Source organism: Eriocheir sinensis, chromosome 40 (genome assembly GCF_024679095.1).
Source record: "Eriocheir sinensis breed Jianghai 21 chromosome 40, ASM2467909v1, whole genome shotgun sequence".
NCBI lineage: Eukaryota > Metazoa > Arthropoda > Malacostraca > Decapoda > Varunidae > Eriocheir > Eriocheir sinensis.
In genome coordinates this window covers 585,001-605,298 of record NC_066548.1, presented here as the reverse complement: position 1 = coordinate 605,298, position 20,298 = coordinate 585,001, and the positions used below count along the sequence as shown (strand labels likewise).

The following is a 20,298-nucleotide window of genomic DNA, read 5'->3' as shown; positions in this document are numbered from 1 at the left end:
AAGCCTTGAGAGGGGTGCGGTACAGTAGATGAGGCACAGAATTAACGAGTGTCTATCATCTAAAGTCTTGAAAGTATGATACAGTTATGGTGCCGATGGTGAAGATAGAGTGAACGAGTGTCTATAACCTAAAGTCTTGAGAATCGGTATGGTGCAGTGATGGTGGTAGTGGTGGAGGTGGTAAGGGGAGGGGACGCAAGCGATGAGGAGACGGCGGTGGTGTGGAAGTGTACAGATTTAACCTCGAGGTATTTGTGGACTCAGCCAGCGCGCGAAGGTGTCATGGTGCCTGCCTCAGCTCCTAGAGATACGTTGAGATTCTTCATCAGCTTTATTTTTCCTCCTCCTCCTCCTCCTCCACCGACTCTCCAGCCAGCAAAAAGAATCCCGCTTGTCCTTGTAGCGGAACATTGCACTGGTAAAACACTTCAAAGGGATGGTGAATGTATCTCTTGTCTGTCCTCTCTCTCTCGCTTCATCTGTGTCGCTGTTTCTCTGTAAGTCTTTCACACACAAACATTGGGAGCTCTCTCTTTCTCTGTCTCTTACTCTCTGTCTTTCACACACAAACATTGGGATCCCAGTCTCTGTCTATTACACACAAACATAAGGATATCTCTCTTTCTGTCTGTCTATATTTCACACATACATAGGGATCTCTCTCTCCCCCTCTGCCTCTTCCTATCTCTTCGTCTTTCTCACATACAAACATAGGGATGGACACAGTCTCTAACCTCCTAAGGTGAAAATCTATATTTCTAGCTGTACCTTCATGTTTCAAGCACTATAGGAAGGCAGTACACTGACTGGTCTTGGCGGCTGGCAGGTTGGCACAAGAGGCGCCTGGCGTGGGGAGGGAAAGAAGGAAGGGTCACGGGAATGTTGCAAGAGGTCGAGACGTGAAAATCATCCTCACTCGTAGTACTGTTTTGTTCCTAGCTCTTGAGGAAGGCTTTAAATTGTCTTGGGTGCTGGCTGGCTGGTGGGTTGGCTGGCACAAGAGACGTCTAGCGTAGGGAGGGAAAGAAGGGTCACGCGAATGTTGCAAGAGGTGGAGACGTGTAGAGTGGGTTTGAACGGAGCTCCCTGCCTCGTCTGCTCCCCTCGCTGGCCGCTGGCTGCTGAACGCTATGTTAATATGAGCTGTGTTGGGCGGTGTTGCAAGGGGGAAGGTGTTGATGGTGTGCTGTGCAGTGTTTCTTTTTCATGTTCATTCTCCTCCTCCTCCTCCTCCTCCTCCTCGTTATTTCCTCTTACACTCCCCTCTCTCCATTTTCCTTCATCTTTTCTTGTCCATCATACCCTCCTCCTCCTCCTCCTCCTCCTCCTCGTTTCCTTCCTTCTTACTCATCTTCCTCCTCCTCCTCCTTGCGTGTATATGTTCTCCCCTCTTCCTTTCTCTACTTTCCTCCTCCTCCTCCTCCTCCTCCTCCTCCTCTTTGCATCAAATTACACGGGAAAGGAAATTCTTCTTCATGAGGCAATTAAACACACACACACACACACACACACACACACACACACACACACACACACACACACACACACACACACACACACATCCATCACGCACTATCCTAATCTCGTCTCTTGCAAGTGTCTCGTGAAGTCTCAGGTGCCAGGAAGTGACGTGGGTATTGACACACTTGTTTTGCTCCTCTCGATTGCCTCTGGGGGGACGTCCGTTACTGACCAGATGCTGAGGGTAGGTAGGAAGGGCGGGGCGAAGGAGGGAGGGAGGGTAAGATACTGGGGGTGGGTAGGGCGAGTAAGGGAAAGAGAAGAAAGAAGCTAGATACAAACCAGGGAAGGAAAGGAAATGTAAAATGAGGAACAAAGAACAGTGAACTAAAGCAGAAAGAATGAGCGAGCGAGAGAGGCAAGGAAGGAGTAATAAGATAGGGAGGTAGGTAAGGGAACGGAAGGTAAGGAAAGGTGAGAAGGGGGAGAGAAGGGAAAGAAAGAAAAGGGAAGGAAAATGGGGGAAAAAAAGAAAAAATGTAAAAAAAAAGACTGAAAAGAGAGAGAGAGAGAGAGAGAGAGAGAGAGAGAGAGAGAGAGAGAGAGAGAGAGAGAGAGAGAGAGATATGAAAGAAGTGATAAAATGGGAAGGTAGGGAAGGGAAGGGAAGGTGAAGGGGGGAGGGGGGTAGAGAGAGGGTGATAGAATAGGGTGATAGGTAAGAGAAGGTAACACGAGGGGGGGTGGACTTATTACCCGTCACTGCCCAGGTGCTGTCCACGTGGGTGATAGGCTGCAGCCAGTCAAGAGGACGCGCTCAAGGGGGCGTTACATACAGACTTGGCTCACCCCGCGTCATTCTGCCAGCCAGGTGTTTAGTCGGGCCATAATGCGTTACTTGGCGCACCACACGTTACCTCGTTACTCACTGGCGCGTCTCCAGGTTCTTCGTTCACTTGGATGTTACTGAGAATGTTTGTGTCCTTCGGCTGGGATGTGTTACTTGTTTAATACTTAGTTTCTTTTGCTTTCATTGCCTCGGTTCACTTGAGGTTACTGAGAATTCTTTACTCGGCCCACAACAATCCGCTACTGCGCCAACAACAATCCCTTACTCGGCCCACAACAATCCTTTACTCGTCCCTAAACACCTGTTACTCGGCCCACAACAAACCCTTACTCGGCCCACTCCAACCCGTTACTCGGCCCACAACAAACCCTTACTCGGCCCACTCCAACCCGTTACTCGGCCCACAACAAACCCTTACTCGGCCCACAGTAACCCTTGACTCGGACCTAAACACCTGTTACTCGGCCCACTCCAACCCGTTACTCGGCCCACAACAAACCCTTACTCGGCCCACAGTAACCCTTGACTCGGACCTAAACACCTGTTACTCGGCTCACAACAACCCGCTACTCGGCCCACAAAAACTCGTCACTCGGCCAACCAGCTTCAAGTTACTCGGCCAGTCTTTTACATCGAGACGACCGGCAGACAGGTGGCAAAATCGAGCCCGTGGTTACCTCAGTACGTGACTCAAATAGAAGTCACGGGATTTCCTTCCTTCCTCAGTCTCGGGCAGTACAAGCTGGCATGGCTCCAGTAATAACAGCGGCAAGAGGAAGAGGAGGAAGAGGGGGAAGAGGAGGAGGGATACACGTGGAGATATACAAGTGTTTTTTTTAATCGTTCCATTCAGGCCAAAGGTACATGGTAATGATTGACAAGAAGCATCCTCCTCTTCCTCCTCTTCCTCCTCCTCCTCCTCCTTCTCTCGTCACTGTCAGCATGGTGGTCTTCGCTGCGTCGTGGGCGTGTGGGACAAGGCAATATTTATAAATAACAAGAGAGATGGGTCCTGGGAGTGAAGGTTATGCAAGGTGAGGGGAGGAGAAGGAGTGAGGGGAGTAAGGGAAGGGAGAGAGAGAAAAAGGGGAGGGAGAGGAGGGGAGAGGGGAGGGAAGGGAGCGAGGTGCAGTGCTAGCATGTGTGTGTGTGTGTGTGTGTGTGTTGAGTGACGGCGCGCGTTGCCTCTTGGTCCTGCCCTCTTCAATCTTGCCGTCGCCACTATCGTTACACATCCATCAACTATTGTGCTGGTTTTAGCGACAATACAGCAGCGATTACGACTACTACTACTACTACTACTACTACTACTACTACTACTACTACTACTACTACTATTACTACTACTACTACTACTACTATTACTATTACTACTACTACTACTACTACTACTACTTCACTGTCTTGTTCACTTTTTCTAGTCGTTGCCATATGACCACAAATTCCGTCTTCGTTGACATAATTGCTCCAGTTTTTACCAGTTCCTTGCTACTACTACTACTACTACTACTACTACTACTACTACTACTGTCTCACACACACACACACACACACACACACACACACACACACACACACACACATACATACATATAGCTCAGTGTAAGTCAGTTGAGCAATCGGGAGGGAGCGAGAGAGCGTGGGCGCCCCGTGATCAGGTAGTGGTATCTGTGGTGATCAGGTGGCGATGCTGAGTCGCCTCGTCATCACAAGACTGCGCTCAGCTGCTTGGGTGGTGATGGTGACCTCAGCCTTCTGACCTCCCCCACCACCACCACTACTACCAATGCAACTATTACTACCACTACTACCATCAACACCTTCCCCAACCGCATTCCCTATTCCCACCACTAATACTAATACAGTCAACTCCTTCGTACTCACCTCCTCCACCAACACCACTACAACGATCATCACCTGCCCCCACCACATTCTCCATCCACGCCCCTATCACTAATGCAATCGACACCTTCACATCCATCTCCATCATCACCCTTCTACCACCATCTACCTCACCACCATCTCCATCATTACCAGAATCTTCGACCTGCATCACTAATACCGTCGCCCCCTGCACCACCGTCACCACCACCGCCATCATCGCCAGCAGCCAGTCAGTCAGTCCCTCCCGCCAGTCATTAATTATCCACCCCGTCATTAGTCACACTGGCTTCAAAAGTTCCTCGACAAATCGCTTAATGAAGTGCGTGTGTGTGTGTGTGTGTGTGTGTGTGTGCCGCCACCCACTGCTTCACCGCCCCTTGCCTCTCCTCCTCCTCCTCCTCCTCCTCTTCCTCCCCCCGGCCGTGGCAGTGACCCCTGTCGTGCCCCCCGTCACGCACCCCGCGCGGTGTTCACTCACCCGCCGCCGCCCCCGACACACCTCCAAATAGATTTGCGCTGTTGGAGTCACGGCTGTTGTTCTGTTGTGTCGTGTCGTGTCGTCTGTGTAGCCTCTCTTGCCGAGCCTTTGTTTAACGTTTCTAATGCAACGAAACGATTTTACTCGGAATGACAATAAAACAAACCACTCCTGTGACACTGAGCCAGCCACTGGAAGGGGAAATGCTAAACCACGGAGGCGGTGCGCATAAGGACAGGTCTGTCCGCCAGCCAGTGTCTTGGACTCACCTAATGTGTGAATAATTATAATAACATTAGTGTAGACTAGTTCTTTCGCATCTACTGTGCGATGACGTCACGTGGCCCCAAGATTCAGGCCTCCTGGAAGACCTATCTACTGAGATCTTGGGGGCGTTCAGCTGCTGCAGAAAAATTTTCCTATTTCGTAAAAGTCGTCATGCTCTCCTGGTAGTCGCACGTCGTGGTCGTGCTCACCACGTGATCGCGTCTTATCACCCTCGCGCGGGAGTCCCAGGACAGGACCGGTTTCCCGGAAGGTGCGTGTCGGCGGCGCTGGTGAACACGTGCTGGAGGTGTGGCCGCCGCGGCGCCGCGGAGTGCCGGCACCGCCTGGCGGCTGGACAGATGTGTGAAGGTGAAAGGGATCATCTTTTATCACAAAAACATGACGCACTCGCCTAACTGTCCGTGGCCCGCCTCGCCTCCGTTAGCGAAGAGGAGCCACGGAGTACGCTCGTGTCTTTAATCAAGGCTTTATTATGTTTATTGCTGCAGAGATAATATTATGACAGCGGCGGTGGAGTCGGCGGCGGGGGCGGTCTGAGGGCGTCTTGTGTGTGTGGCCGCGGGTTCACGGTGAGTGAGGGGCCGCTGTCTGTCTGCAGTGTTTGCCCATCTTCGCGTGTTTGTGGAGGCAACACATAAATATGACTTCATCTCTTAATTTGTTTTGCTTAAATATTTTATGATCATGATACAATACATCATTATGATTTTTATTATTATTATTATTATTATTATTATTATTATTATTATTATTATTATTATTATTATTATTATTATTATTATTATTATTATTATTATTATTATTATTATTATTTTTATTACCATCATTATTATTAGTCTTAGCAGGGGCATTTTTATCAATGTTATCACTATCATCTTTGGTATCAATGTTTTCCTCTCTGCACGTGCCACAATCGCATCCCTTATCCACTTAACATCTCGCTCCTTGCACCTTGTTGAGACTGGTCCATGTTATCGTTTCTCTTCTTTATCTTGCCGTCCTTGGCCCACTGTCCTTCCTCCCTATATCAAGGGTTCCGATACCCTATCACGGCCCCGCCCTTGAGGGGAGTGGGTCACCCTCCCTATACATCGGCCAACACTTTCCCTCGTCCCACAACGCACGCAGCATCCGTCCCATTCTCTCGTTCCGCTCTCATCTCACACACCTGCAGCATCACCACCTATTCTTCCTCTTGTGTCCTTTCTCGCCTCATCCAGAAGTTCGGAGGTGAAGTTTTTAGTCGATCGTTAAAATTTGCTTCTCCTCGTTCAGAATGAAGATGCCGAACTCGCTGGCCTTGTAAGCCTTTCACTCCTCTTTGTCTTGCCCTAAATTGGAGACGCAGGTATCCTCACGCCCTAAAACCTTGCATCCTTGCAGTCCACAATTGATATTGCTGCATCGTTTTCCACCATTAAATTAAAGGTTAGGAGTTAAGGGTTAGGAGGGGTATTCCCGGTATTACCTATAGCCTCGAAATACGTAGAGATGAACACACAGCATCCTTTTAAGAGTACTGCCCCGACGACTTTCCCGGCCCTGCGCAAGACTGGATCACGGTCTCTGCCCCGCCTCCTTGCTTCACCCCTCCCCATGTGAGGTTATGTAAACGCAACATCTCCTCCCATCCTTAGCCTCATCCTGTCGCAGATGAAAGCCCACCATCCCTTTCTCGCATTACTCTGCCTTGTTTCGCTCTCCCGTAGGTCTTGAGCACAGTGTGTCTCTCCCTCCCTTCTTTATCATACGCATGTCACTAGCTACATAAACACAACATCCGCCCTTTGTTCTTAAACCTTCCCCTATTCGCGCCAGAACAATGAATGGTCCTCTCCCTGATATGCCTTGCCTCATATATACAATGTTCTTTGGCATCCCGTACCCTCCTCTAGCACGCAACCCCTCTCTCCTTGACCCTCTCGTCCCCTCGTTGAAGAATCTCGAAAACTCGTCTGAGGTCTGTGTTTTCGTCCTCACGACTTCCTCCTTGTCCCCGTCTTTACTGGAGGAGTGTCTGGCCGTGACTCGACGCTGGTCATTACGTGAAGGAGCGCCTCTTGCCCTATCACCCGCGGCGTCACATCTATCCTCACTCAGTCCCTTCGCCTCTCTCTCTCCCATTCCCTCAGCCACCGCCCTCTCCGGTCTGCCTCCACACGTCACCCTCACACATGTATCTTGTTTGTATCACCTGGCTAACTGTACTTTTTCATTCTCCCTCGTTACCTGCATCTCTCTTTTTAGCATTCCTCTCCGTCCCCCTTCATCTCCCTTCCTAAGCATCATGAAGTCTACTGTCTCATACCTCGCTTTCCATTGCTAGCTCCTCCCCTTCCTTCTCCTCCTCCTCTTCCTCCTTCCCTTTCTTCCTCTCTCCATCCTTACCTACCTCACCTAATCTCTCCTCTGCCTATGGTTTATTTTTCTCTCTCTGTACCTTTCCCTCCTACCAAATCTCTCTCATTGGTTGCAGTGGTTCATTTCCGGTTGTTATATTACTGGCGGTGGTGGTGGTGGTGGTGAAGGTAGTTTTAGGTTTTAAGAGTGGAGGAGGCTGGGGGAGGGAGATAACTGTTTTTTTTTTTCTCTCTCTCTCTCTCTCTCTCTCTCTCTCTCTCTCTCTCTCTCTCTCTCTTCTTCTTCTTCTTCTTCTTCTTCCTTTTAGTGGTGGTGGTGGTGGTGGTGATTGTGAAATTGATGGTGGTTGTCGTATTGGTGGTGGTGGTGGCGATGGTGGTGGTATCGTGACGTCAGAAGAGGGCACAGAACCGTTTTAAGGGAGAGCGGGACTTCCCCTTTCCCCTCACCTCACACGGACGCCGCCGCTGCAGCCTCACCCTTCCTGCCCCGCCTCCCTCTCTCTCCCTCCCTCCCTCCCTCTCCCTACCTCCCTCCCTCCGCCTCCTCCGCCTTTTCTCAGTGCCATTAAACGAGTCTTGTTTTGGGAAGTCGCTCCAGTTTTATGTCCGGGTTTCCCCTTCATACACACACACACGCACACACACACGATCACGAGACCAGCATGTGATCAGACGGTGGGTGAATGGCAATATAGCTTACGTCATTTGAAGGGTTCATGTACCGAGAATTCTTATGATAGCCTTTTTTTTATCCATTGACGAGAGAGAGAGAGAGAGAGAGAGAGAGAGAGAGAGAGAGAGAGAGAGAGAGAGAGAGAGAGAGAGAGAGAATGTTTGCGTAGAAGTTTATTTTCAGTACATCCGACGAGGCAGTTAGTTTGGTGTGTTTCAAAGTGGTGGTGGTCTTACATAAGTGGCTGACTCTTGTTTTGAATGCTGGGGAAAGAGTTGCCTTGTGCTGAATGGGTTTTTATATACCTTGTCATTATTTTTGCTAACTGTACATAACACGTTGGTGGTTTAGTGTCCTGTAGGGAAACTGACAGACCTGCTGCTGCTGATGATGATGATGGTGAGTATTTCCAAGGCCCACGCACCTGGTCTTAATAAGTACTTCGTTAACTATAAAAAATGTCCCTTCCATCTACCGTAACATGTTGAAAAAGAAAGGAAAGGAAAGTTCATATTCGATTTCTTTTTTCATACCCTGATGGGCGAAATACATCAAGAGAACACATCACACCATAGTATTATAGTGTTATCAAGTGCTGTGTTGTCTTAAGTGTATGTTAACAGAAAGTCCTTCCCTGGGAGGCTTCGTGGATAACAAATGTCCCTTCGAATGGTAGGTTACGATAAGGGACTGCGAGATTGGTGACAGTTCTTGAGCGTTAGTGAATGATAAATAGCTTTGTATATCTTGTTGTTATAGCCAATCATTGCATTGCGTTACGTTATGGATATTGCTACCCCTCCCATTCACGGTATTAAGATATATTAGGAGGAGGAGACGCTGCGAGACTGTTCCTGTGCGTCAGTGAATGGAACACTTTGCTAAATCATGTGTTTATAGTGAATCCTTGCCTTACGTTGTCATTGATATCGCTGCCCCTCCCCTCCACGGCATTAAGATATCAGGAGGCGGCGGAGGAGGTGCTTGCGTGTCTGACTGGCTGTTTTGTGCGTCAGTGAATAGAATACTTTGCTTTATCCTTCCTTTACTTCCTTCACTTACTTACTTTACGTCATTTGCATTGGTAATTTGTTCATGTTGTAGATTATTATTAGGACGGGAAGTAGGAAATGCGTGCGAGGCCATTTTTTGTGTGTCCATGAATAGCATTGTTTTGGTATATCACGAGCGTTTAGAGCGAATCCTTGCTTTACTTTACGTCATGGATATCGCTTCCCTTTCACAGTACAGGATATTAGGAAAAAGAGGAGGAAGTATTGCACGCAAGACTGTGTTGTGTGCGTCAGGGAATAGATTGGTTTGATACATCACGAGTGTTTTTATTCAAGCCTTGCCTTACTTTACGTCATGGATATTGCTTCCCCTTTCACAGTATAGGATATTAAGAGGGAGAGATGCTGCATCCGTGCCTGACTTACTGTTTCTGGGCGTCCATTAATAGAATAGTTAGGTATATCACGAGTGTTTAGAGCGAATCTTTGCCTTACCCTACGTCATTTGCATTGGATATTGTGAGGAAAAAGAGGAGGAGGGGTACGGCTTGCGTGGCTGGCTATACTGTTTTCGTGCATTAGGAAATATAATAGTTTAGTATAATATCACGATCTTTTATGGAGAATCTTTACGTCATTGATACTGTTTCCCCTTTCACGGTATAGGATATTAGGAAAGGGAGGAGGAGAAGCAATGCACGTGTGGCGTTTTTTTGTGCGTCAGGGAATAGATTCAGCTTGTTTGTCGAGTCTCGTGCATCCGGCTTGAAGGCTAAGTTAAGTTCGGCCTTTCGTTTTTATGCTTCAGGAAATTACTCGTATAGTTTATTATGTATCTCTGTCTCCACCTCTACCCGCCGCTCCCTCACACACACACGCAAGCACAATAGTTACTTAAGGTTATCGCTAAATATATGCCAGTGTTGTTATTGTCGTTATTGTTCTCATTGTTCGCTTTCTATTACTCGTATAGGTTATTACGTCTGCCCCCACCTCTGCCCGCCGCCGCCGTCTCACACACACGCACACACGCAAGCACTATAGTGACAAGGTTATCGCTAAATATATAAGTGTGTTGTTTGTCGTTATCATCAGCATTGTTCGCTTTATATTGCTCGTATAGCTTATTACGTGTCTCTGCCTCCACCTCTGCCCGCCGCCACCGTCTCACACACACACGCATACACGCAAGCACCATAGTGACAAGGTTATCGCTAAATATATAAGCCTGTGTTGTTAAATTGTCGCTATTTTTCACATTGTTCGCTTTTATTGCTGTTGTTATTTTTGTTTATAATACTGATACTGATGTAATTTTTGTAACGTAGGAAGTCACTCGCACCTCTGTCTACCTCACACGCACTATTGTTACGTTGGTAGTATCTGTAAGTCAATAGAAAATAAATAGAAGGCTTTGTTGTGTGCGTCGTTGTTACTCGTGTTAGTGGAAGTACGAAGCGGAGGAGACCGATACAGAAGCAGTAAGAGAGGAGAAGGACAGGAGAAGGTAGAGGACGATAAAAGAGCAAAGTTTAGGGCTAACGAGCTATTAGTAGTATTAAAAAAAAGGAGACGGGAGGAGGAGGAGGAGGAGGAGGAGGAGGAGGAGGAGGAGGAATAAGCAGAGGGGGGGAGGAGGGGAAGGAGATACAACAATGGAGGCAAACTTTAGGACAAGAAGTTATATATAGCAACACGTCACTCCACTTCTGAATAAAAATAGACCCAGAAAAAAGATAAATAATACGGTCTAGTCCCTTACAGTGGATGGAACGGCGGGAAATTAATTGTTTATACGATTTGAGAGAGAGAGAGAGAGAGAGAGAGAGAGAGAGAGAGAGAGAGAGAGAGAGAGAGGGATAAAGAGAGACGAAAAGAGAGAAAGATAGAGAGAATGAATTAATTTAGTGTGTTTTAAGAGAGCGTCGCGACATAGGAGTAAAAGTTAATAAATTTGGGGGCGAAACACTATTGCTGCGCGTGGCCTCTGTGCTCACCTCCGTCGCATTGGCCCGTGAACCCGTGGGGGGCGGGGGAGTAAGGAGGAGGAACAGGAATGCAACGTCTTTAGATGAATATGAAGAAAACGAAGGTAATTTTACGCGCTCTGATGAATTTTTGTTATGCTTTCATCTTTGTTCTTTTTTTTGTTTTCTTGCTTTTATCTTGTTTTTTGTTGTTGTTTTTATTCCTTGTTGTTGTTGCTGTTTTTCCTCCTTTCTTCTTTTGTCATTCTTTCCTTGGCCTTAATTTTGCTTTTTCTCCTCCGTGTTTATTTTTATTCCTCTAATACTCATTCTTTTTTTGTAGTTTGTCCTAAATATAACTTCGTTTTCTTCTGCTTATTATATTCTTTCCCTCTTACTCTTTACTCTCCCATGTCCTTATTCTTACAAACTTTTCCTGATGTTTTTAATTGCTACTGATTTTCCTTGTTTTGTTTTTGATCATTTGTTGTTTTGAACTTACATTCGTCGGCGTGGCGGGATCCGGGACTCGGGGAAGAGGTGTAAGAGGGTGGAGATCTTGGAGTCGTGACCACAAGGGGAGTAACGAGGAACACTGGTGCGAGGGTTGGGAGAGGTAAAGACAGGGGCAGGGTAGGGGAGTCCTTATACAGCATCCTTGGGAGTGGAGTGACATGTGTATATGACGTGGGTATATATGAGGGTGGAGATTGTAAGTCGAGGTCACAAGAAGAACGAAAGACACTATACAGCGAGGGTTAGGAGAGGCAAAGACAGACAGGGGGAAGGGCGGGGTATCTCATTCAGTATCCCTGGGAGTGGAGTGACATGTGTATATGACGTGGGTATATATGAGGGTGGAGATTGCAAGTCGAGGTCACAAGAAGAACGAAAGACACTATACAGCGAGGGTTAGGAGAGGCAAAGACAGACAGGGGGAAGGGCGGGGTATCTCATTCAGTATCCCTGGGAGTGGAGTGACGTGTGTATATGACGGGGTATATGAGGGTGGAGATTGCAAGTCGAGGGCACAAGAAGAACGAAAGACACTATACAGCGAGGGTTAGGAGAGGCAAAGACAGACAGGGGGAAGGGCGGGGTATCTCATTCAGCATCCCTGGGAGTGGCGGGAGGTGGGTATATGAGGGTGGAGATGTGGGACCCATGAACACAAGGAGAAGAACGAAAAACACTACTGCGAGGGTTGGGAGAGGCAAAGACAGGGACAAGGTAGGTTAGTCCTTATGCAGCGTCCCTGACCGTCGAGGGGCGTGGTTATATGATGTGTGTATTTGAGGGTGGAGATGTGGGAGTCTTGGGTACACAAGTGGAGAAGCGAACACTAGTGCGGGGGAAGTCCTCATGCAGCGTCCCTGGGCGTGACTGGGTAGAGCAGGGCGGTCATGACCATAAAGGCAGAGATGTGGTGGTCATGAGCCGTCTTGTCAAGTGGAGGCCGAGGCTATCAATCCTAAGCTGTCTTTTTTGTTTGCTTCCTAGTTAAGGGAAGCGTGATGGAGGACGCAAGGCTCGACTCCTTATTATAATACGTCAGGCCAAGGCCTGTGAGTGATTAAGCGAGCCAGAGTTGACGATTCTGGGCCGGAAGAGGCGAACGTAAAAGATAACACACCCAGGACTTAATTCTCCGCAACCTTAAGCCTCAGGAAGTCGTATCTGAGAAGCTATTTCCTTTGTGAGACGTTAGGCAGCTCGAGAGGGCTAATCGTGAAGCCTTGGCATGGCACTACATGTGAACTAAGGCAAGGTTTTGGGGGTTAAGGGGTTATAGTGACTCGGTAAACGTTGGTCTGGCCGTGAATGTCACCGGGGAGCAGCGGTCTCGAAGGAGAACAAGAAACGAGAGGATGGGAAACAGCTCGAGGAAGGACACTGCTCAAAACAAGGCTACAGTGACACACTGGTTCATTGCAGTTAGGTTTGTGCTTGCCAAATTCAGGTGCATGGCTACAAGGCTGTCTCCCATCTCTGCCCGAGCATAAGTCCATTGTGTGACCACGTGTTCGTTTTTAGGTGAGGGACAGGAGAGGACACACCTGAGCCGGCACAGAGTCATCATGACAGTCAGGTGTGTGTTGCCTTGGAAGGAGAGATCAGGGGCAGCCAGACTCGTGGAGGCTGTCGTGGAAGACTGGTGGAGGGACGAGGTCTTGCCGTATATAGAAGCATGATGATCAGGAGTTGTTCTTGTTCGTGATGAGGAGAAAGAGCTAGACAGAGAGACAGACAGACAGAGACCAATACAGTCCACGTGCATTATTCACACACACAGTCATGGAAAAACAGTTGCTTATTAGATTCAAGGCTTAGGAGTTAGTGCAGCATCCATTCCCAGTTTTTCCCTTGTGCCTCGCGACTCTCTGTCTGCCAAACTCCACACCACGCGGCGGCCATGCATGCGTCACCCTAACTAATGTTTTAGCCGGTTTGTGACGTAGGTTGTCCCGCTTCCCACCTCTCCCTGGCTCTCCCCGCCTCTCCCCGCCTCCCGTCGCCAACCCTTTATCCTGTTCCCTCCTTCCCTAGGCCGACTGGTTGACCCACTTGGCAGCCCCTTCATCATATCGCCGGCCTGATTGACACTCGTAATCGCCCGAGGCTTTACTGGGGCGCCTTATGAAGCTCTCCGCAACACTGTGTTCCGGTGGTGGTGGTTCATGCGATGCCAGATAGATCGGAGCCTCAACCTTAATATTAGGAAGATCGATCGGGATACGAGACAGGGCAGGATAGGGGAAAAGGGAGAGTAAGTACCGAAGGGAAAGAATGTGTAGAAGTATGTTAGAGTCCAGGTAGGAAATAAACTGTATGAAGATAGTTGATAAATGAGAGATGACGGGTATAAGAAGTAAAGTGAAAAGTATCGTGTGTAGAACACGTGTGAGCAAAAACTCGAGGGTTGGTGTATACATGTGTGGCGGGTGTGTCTGGGTCGGTGGGGGAGACCTGCAGTTATCGGCGCGACACAGTGGATGAGTGGGGCAAGGTCAGGCCTGGGTGTGCATGGACAAAAAGGGCGCGAGACTGAACATTGCGGTGACGTGGATGTGGTGCAGCGTGCTGTGTGGTGCTAGAAAGAAAGAGAAAGCTTGTCAAGAATGAAGCAGAAAAGGGACAAGTAATGTCCACCTTTCCTTTCTGAGTTAGGAAGGAGCTGGTGTCAGACGATTGCATTACATTATATACACAGCAGCAGCAGCAGCAGCGAACATTGGTCGGTGAACAGATTTTTTATATTTTCAAGGATGCTGCCGCCAAGGTTGTTGCGGAGGAATGCAATAAAAACTTACAACTTTTTCCTGAAACAAAATAAAAAGACAGGAAAAGAATTTTAAAAATGCTAAATTGAGTTTCTGTACAAGGGATGATGTTAGTTGATCGCATTAAGGAAGCGAGTGACTCGCAGGATCCGAACGCAAGACTTTGCGAGAGATACATTCTTATTGTGACCAAATAAACGTTGTCCTGAGTCACGCCGCGAGTGTTGAATAAAGGCTGAAGAAATCATGAACGTTCAGGTGAAGTGCTCGGAGGCTGCCAAGCCACGAGCCCAGCAGACAGGCTTCTAGACAGGCTTGTCGAGCAACAGCCATCGTCCTCAACACACTGCAAGACTGCCTCGTTCTCCATGCCCTCGTTAACTTAAGACGCTGTTACAGTTAACTTAAATGCGCCCTAGACAGAGCCATGCACACAGCGGCCCGGTGTTCCTGCCACTCCCACCACCGTGCCCTCGCAGCGCCGCTGCCGAGGCTGCATGAAATTTGCTTACTCTTTAGAGTGCTTGCATTTGTGCGTGCACACGTGCCCCGCCATGCACCACGCGGGCGAGCGGTGGTGCTCACGGGGCCGGCGCGGCACGAAGGCCACAGGTCGGGTCACCGGATGAGGCCAGCCGTTTGTCTCCTCGGCTGGCTCTCCACCCACCGGCTGTTCGGCTGTTTTGGGCGGGCCATCGGTATTGTTCTGGCAGGCGAGCCGAGGCTGGGGGGGGGGGGGGGGGGAAAGCCTGGCTCTGTGGCATTTACAACACTCTACAAAACGGGATGAGGCAGGTGGCCGCGACGACCAACTCACGCTGAAAATAACCCTCCTCTTCCATGGGTGAGGTCGAGTTATTTGTGTGTATATATAATGTGTGTGTGTGTGGGTGTGGGTGTGTGCGCGCGCATAACGCAGATTTAAACAAAAAATCAGTTCCTTAGGCGGGAATGACCGTCTCGCCCACGTTACATCATCAACACTCACTCGCCGTCCTCCCGCCCCGCGTCGTCCCCACGGCCGTCACGGTGTGGGTGTGGACGCTTTATCAGCCTCCGCCACTTATCGCCTCGCGTTATCTTGAGAAGCCCCGAGAGAGCGGACATCTCCCTGGAATGCTTCACCCGGAACAAAAACGAACGGCTCTCCAATTTCTGCGAGTTGTCTTTCTTTGTGGTGGTGTGTCTGCGGGGTAATGCAGCATGACAGGGCGCACGCCTTCGCTGGCATGGCCTTGGCGTTTTTCAGCGGGGCAGCGGCACGTGGGCCGCCGCTGAAACACTTGGAATGCTTGTACAGGGTTGAGCATTGCGTTATGTGGTCAGTTTGGGCATCGCTGTGGAATAAATTCACATGAAGAGCCAGTGGTCCCTGTGAGGCAGGTTGCGTCATCCCTTGCGTCTGGCGGCGGTGAAGCTGTTTCGTGGAAAGTGTCTTCAAGGGAGGGTTTGGACAAGGGAGGGAGTTGGAGCCTTTGCGTAGGATGCCTGCAGGATACCAAACTGGGTGATTTTTCCTCCACCTGTTTTTCTTTTGCTTTTTTGTCTTGACACCGAGCCTAACGTGTTATCATCCCCTGCTCCTTTTTCTTTTTCACCTCCCCGCTCCCTCCCTCCTTCGTCACCCTCCCCTCACCAACAATTGCCTTGGCCAGTCAACAACGGTATACCATTTTCCTCACCCCCCAAGCCCCTCCGCCCCCTTCTTATCTCCCGCCCCACACGCCAGCCCACCGCAAGTGTGCTGAAGTGCTCCCTTTGCTCGGCGCTGCAGTTGTGTCCACGTCGTCGCTCAGGCAGGACGCTTCTCAGGTAAGCAGATTCAGGCAATGGGGACGACTCTGCCTGACCCGCTTTGCTGTCTGTCTGCTTGGTGTTCTTGAGGGTTGGTTTGAGTCGATATTTTCCCCAGTTTTTTCCCGGGACGTTTTTTGTGTGTGTCGTGGCGGGTTATTGTCCTCCCGTGTTTCCGACGGCTTAGTGGCTCACGCGGACGGGTTCACGCCACTACAGCGCTCGTTAGGGTAGGTCGTTGAAGGCTTGGAAGGAGATTAGGATAAAGAAAGTTAGTAGGATGCGCGAGATGTGTTAGCTAATGGGATGCTGCGCTAACCCTGAGTAGTTGAGGTGTGTGTTTGTGTGTGTTGGCAGGCACCACTACAGGCCTGCCAGCATCTCTGTTCCAACAAAACTTATACACGAGTCGCCTTCACTTCACAATCTCGTTTTATCATCTTTCCTTTTATTCTCTTTTCTGTTTTATTCTCTTTTTCGTTTTATAATCTTTTCGTATTTTCTCTCTTCGTTTTACAGTCTCTTCGGTTTGTTCCCTTGTCGTTTTACAGGTTTTTTTTCCTTATAATCTCCTCGCTTTCTTTTTCGTCTTGGTCTTTACGAGGAAACGCTAACACGAGTCTCTGCTATCGAGTAAAAGAAGAAGAAACACGCGACTCACGCACGGATACCTACACATACACACGCATAGACGCTGCGCTGATAACTGATAACCGACGCGCGCACGTGGTCCAGGCTCCGCAGACGAGACGAAAATCCACACAAAAAGTCTTCATTGAATCAGCATCCTGGAGCGAGTTACATAAAGGAGTTCAGCGCCCCGCCAAACAGTAACCTCGCCGCCATCCCTCCCTCCCTTCCTCCCTCCCTGGTCCTGTTCATCCTCTGGCCTATTCTCCTGCGCCTTCTCCTCCTCCTCTTCCCCCTCCTCCGCCGCATCTTCCCGTCCAAGAGTAACATCGCCTTCCCGTTTCACTCCTCTTCTGCCCTCTTCCCTCCCTGCTCTTCTTCCTCTTATTCGACTTCGCCTCTTCCTTCTCCTCCTCCTCCTCTTCCCGCCCTTTCAACATAATCCTTAGCCGCCTTCCTCTTCCTCCTCCTCCTCCTTTCTTCTCTGTTCCTCTTTATCCTCCTTCATCCTCTTCTCCTCCACCTCCTCTTCCCGCCTTATCAAATATCAACCTTAGCCGCCTTCCTCCTCCTCCTCCTCCTCCTCCTTCTCCAGACGTCACAAGTAGGGATTAGCGTTGCTAGTGACGTTGTGAAGCTAGTTTGTGTCAAGTGATACTTCAACTGTCTGTCTGTATGTCTGTGTTTCTGTCTGTCTGTCCATTTTTAGCTGCGTCAACTTCTTGCATACTTAATAGACTCTCTCTCTCTCTCTCTCTCTCTCTCTCTCTCTCTCTCTCTCTCTCTCTCTCTCTCTCTCTCTCTCTCTCTCTCTCTTGCTTGCGTGTCTGTTCATCAATTTTGTCGCGTCAACTAAATATTCTGTCTTCGTCCATCCTTGCTCTCTCTCTCTCTCTCTCTCTCTCTCTCTCTCTCTCTCTCTCTCTCTCTCTCTCTCTGCATTTCTTTGGTCTAATCTTCTTTCTTGTCCATTTTTCTGCGTTCTATAATTGTCTTTTTTTTTCATTTCATCTCGTCCTTCTCCTTCACCTCTTTTTACTTGTGTCCTTGCTTGCTTTTCCTTCTTTTCCGTTTATTCTTTTTTTTTCCCCTTGTTTTCCTTTTTTTAATTTCTTTCTGTTACGTCTTAGCCTTCTACTTTCTATAATCGTGGGTTTTTTTTAGGGGAATGGGGTAGTGATTCTCTCTCTCTCTCTCTCTCTCTCTCTCTCTCTCTCTCTCTCTCTCTCTCTCTCTCTCTCTCTCTCTCTCTCTCTCTCTCTCTCTCTACCCCCTCCCCCTCCAAAACCCCTTCCCTCCCTCTCCCTCCTCCAATCCCTTCCCGCGCTCAGCTCAGCACATGACCCTGAGATCATGTTGCCTCATTGGGTGCAGGGAGGGGGGCGGGGCGCACACACCCTCGCCCTCGACCAATCACGGCGCGAGGACACGGGGGAGCAACCTCGAGGCCGAGCAACACATACACACACGCACGTACACACACACGGGTAGACCAGGAGGAGCGTAGGGCCTGGCGGCGAATGTAAGGAGTGAGAACGCGAGGCGGGGCGAGTGTGTGGCCGTGGCGTGAGCGGCACGTGATCACCATGCACCGACCAGGCTCATTATTTCTTCTTTTTACCCGCTCGCTCACTGCACCACCAGCCTCCTCCTCCTCCTCCTCCCTCCCTTGACTCGCTGCTTCGCCTTTCTTTCTTTCTCCGTCTCCTCCTCCTCGTCTTAGTCTCTTCTTTCTTATAGCACTCTCCTATTTCTCCTTCTCGTCCCCCTCCTCCTCCTCCTCGTCCCCTCTTCTCTTCCTTCTTATCCCTCTCTCCCCTCCCCCCTTTCTTACAGCACTCTCCTATTTCTCCTTCTCGTCCCCCTCCTCCTTCTCCTTGTCCCCTCTCCTCTTCCTTCTTATCCCTCTCTCCCCTTCCCCCTTTCTTACAGCACCTTCCTGTCTCTCCTTCTCGTCCCCCTCCTCCTCCTCTTCCTTCTTATCCCTCTCTCCCCTCCCCCCTTTCTTACAGCATCCTCCTCCTCCCCCGCCCCCTTTTTTGTCTCCTCCTCCCAGCACCACGTCTCCCTCCCTTGCAATTTACATGACTGATGACTCCTCAGAGCCTCTCGCGAGTCCCCGCCGAGAGGACGCTCCAGGACGGGGTGCCGCAAGGCTGGCTCCTTCCTCCCCCCTTCCCCACTTCTGTATTTCCGCCGATGATGCAAGTCCCCAACAATGTGTCGCTTATCTCTCGTTCTGTGGTCTGACCTGCGGCGGCACCTCAACCAACGATCTTACGCTTATCTTGCTTCCTGTTTTCATGTGCAGCCCTTCCCCCCACTTCTTCCCAGCCTGTTCCCGCGTTTCTGCCTCTTCGTCTTGCGTTCTGCTCCCCCAGCCATGAACATCCAATTTTCAACCCCTCCCGCCACTCCTCACCCCGTTCCCTCATCTATATCTCTCCGTCTTGCGTTCTTCTTCCTCCCCCTACCAAGAACAACCATCTCCCGTCATGTCCTCGTGACGTTACCAAAGGCAGGGTAGTCGGGTTGCGTCAGAGGTTGGATGAGGATGACGGAGAAGCCTGATCGGGCGGGCACTGTACGGTGAACTAACAAAAGAACACTGACTGACCCATCGCCTCTATACTAAGAAGACCCGATCGTGGACGCGAACTTCACTACTCCTCCTTTGACGTGCGATCGAATTTATTGAGAGAGAGAGAGAGAGAGAGCGCTCAGTGCCCATCACCAAGATATCTTTAGGAACGAGTAGTAATAGGAGAAAGCGACGAATTGGTGATATTTATAGCTAACAACGAGAGAGAGAGAGAGAGAGAGAGAGAGAGAGAGAGAGAGCAGACGTGAGAGAATGTGACCACCATCAGCACCAGCATCGCCTACACCACCTCCTCCCTGCCGCCACCCTCGTGTTGCTCACGTGAAGACAACCTGCCCGTCCGTCTCTTGCCTGCCCGCCAGCCTCCCGCGCGCCTCGCCCCGGCACTCTTGCACAGCTGCCTCCGTTCTCCCCGCACACTAGCACTGCCACCAACACGATCACCTCCTCCTCCTGCCTTCGTACTGCTCCTCTCCTTACTTGACGCCTCTCTCATCTTCCCAGCATCTCCCTCTTAAACAACCCCCCGAGTTATCATGTATCTTAGGTTATCATAGCGTCTCTTCCCTTGAAATAGCGCTGCCACCACCCCGATACCTTCCTCTTGGCTTCCTTACTGTTACTGCTCCTTCCCTCCTCTCCTCCTACCTTGTCATTCGTGCGCCAACACCAAGTTATCATAGTATCTTAAGTTATCATATCATATCTTCCCTTGAACTAACGCTGTCACCACCCCGATACCCTCCTTCCTCTTGCCTTCCTTCCTTGCTTAACACCTTCCTCTCTCTCTCTCTCCTTTCCAGCATCCCCTTCTTAGTACGCTTAAAATAGCATAGTGTAGTATCTCTCTCATCGTATGCGTTGTATTCGTTATCTTAGCCGTCATTATAGTTGTTCTCGTCTTCGTCATCGTCTTCTTCTTCTTCTTCTTCTTCTTCTTCTTCTGTTCAGTTTCGCAATATTAGTTTTTTTGGGGAACTACTTCTCTCTCTTTTTCTCTCTCGTCGGTATTTC

At 49.5% G+C, this 20,298-nt stretch overlaps 1 protein-coding gene across 6 annotated transcripts in view; it reads left to right on the top strand.

Annotated features, from left to right (window-relative positions):
• Positions 1-20,298, top strand: part of LOC127009160 (sodium-dependent phosphate transporter 1-B-like) — a 153,777-nt gene that overhangs the window by 102,944 nt on the left and 30,535 nt on the right. The window contains exon 1 of one of the 6 annotated variants that reach the window (XM_050881951.1): positions 15,940-16,070. The exons of the other annotated variants lie outside the window; for them this stretch is intronic. The gene's annotated coding sequence lies outside the window, so the exon portion shown is untranslated. Of the gene's footprint in view, positions 1-15,939; positions 16,071-20,298 lie in introns of those variants that run through there. 6 annotated transcript variants of the gene reach the window in all.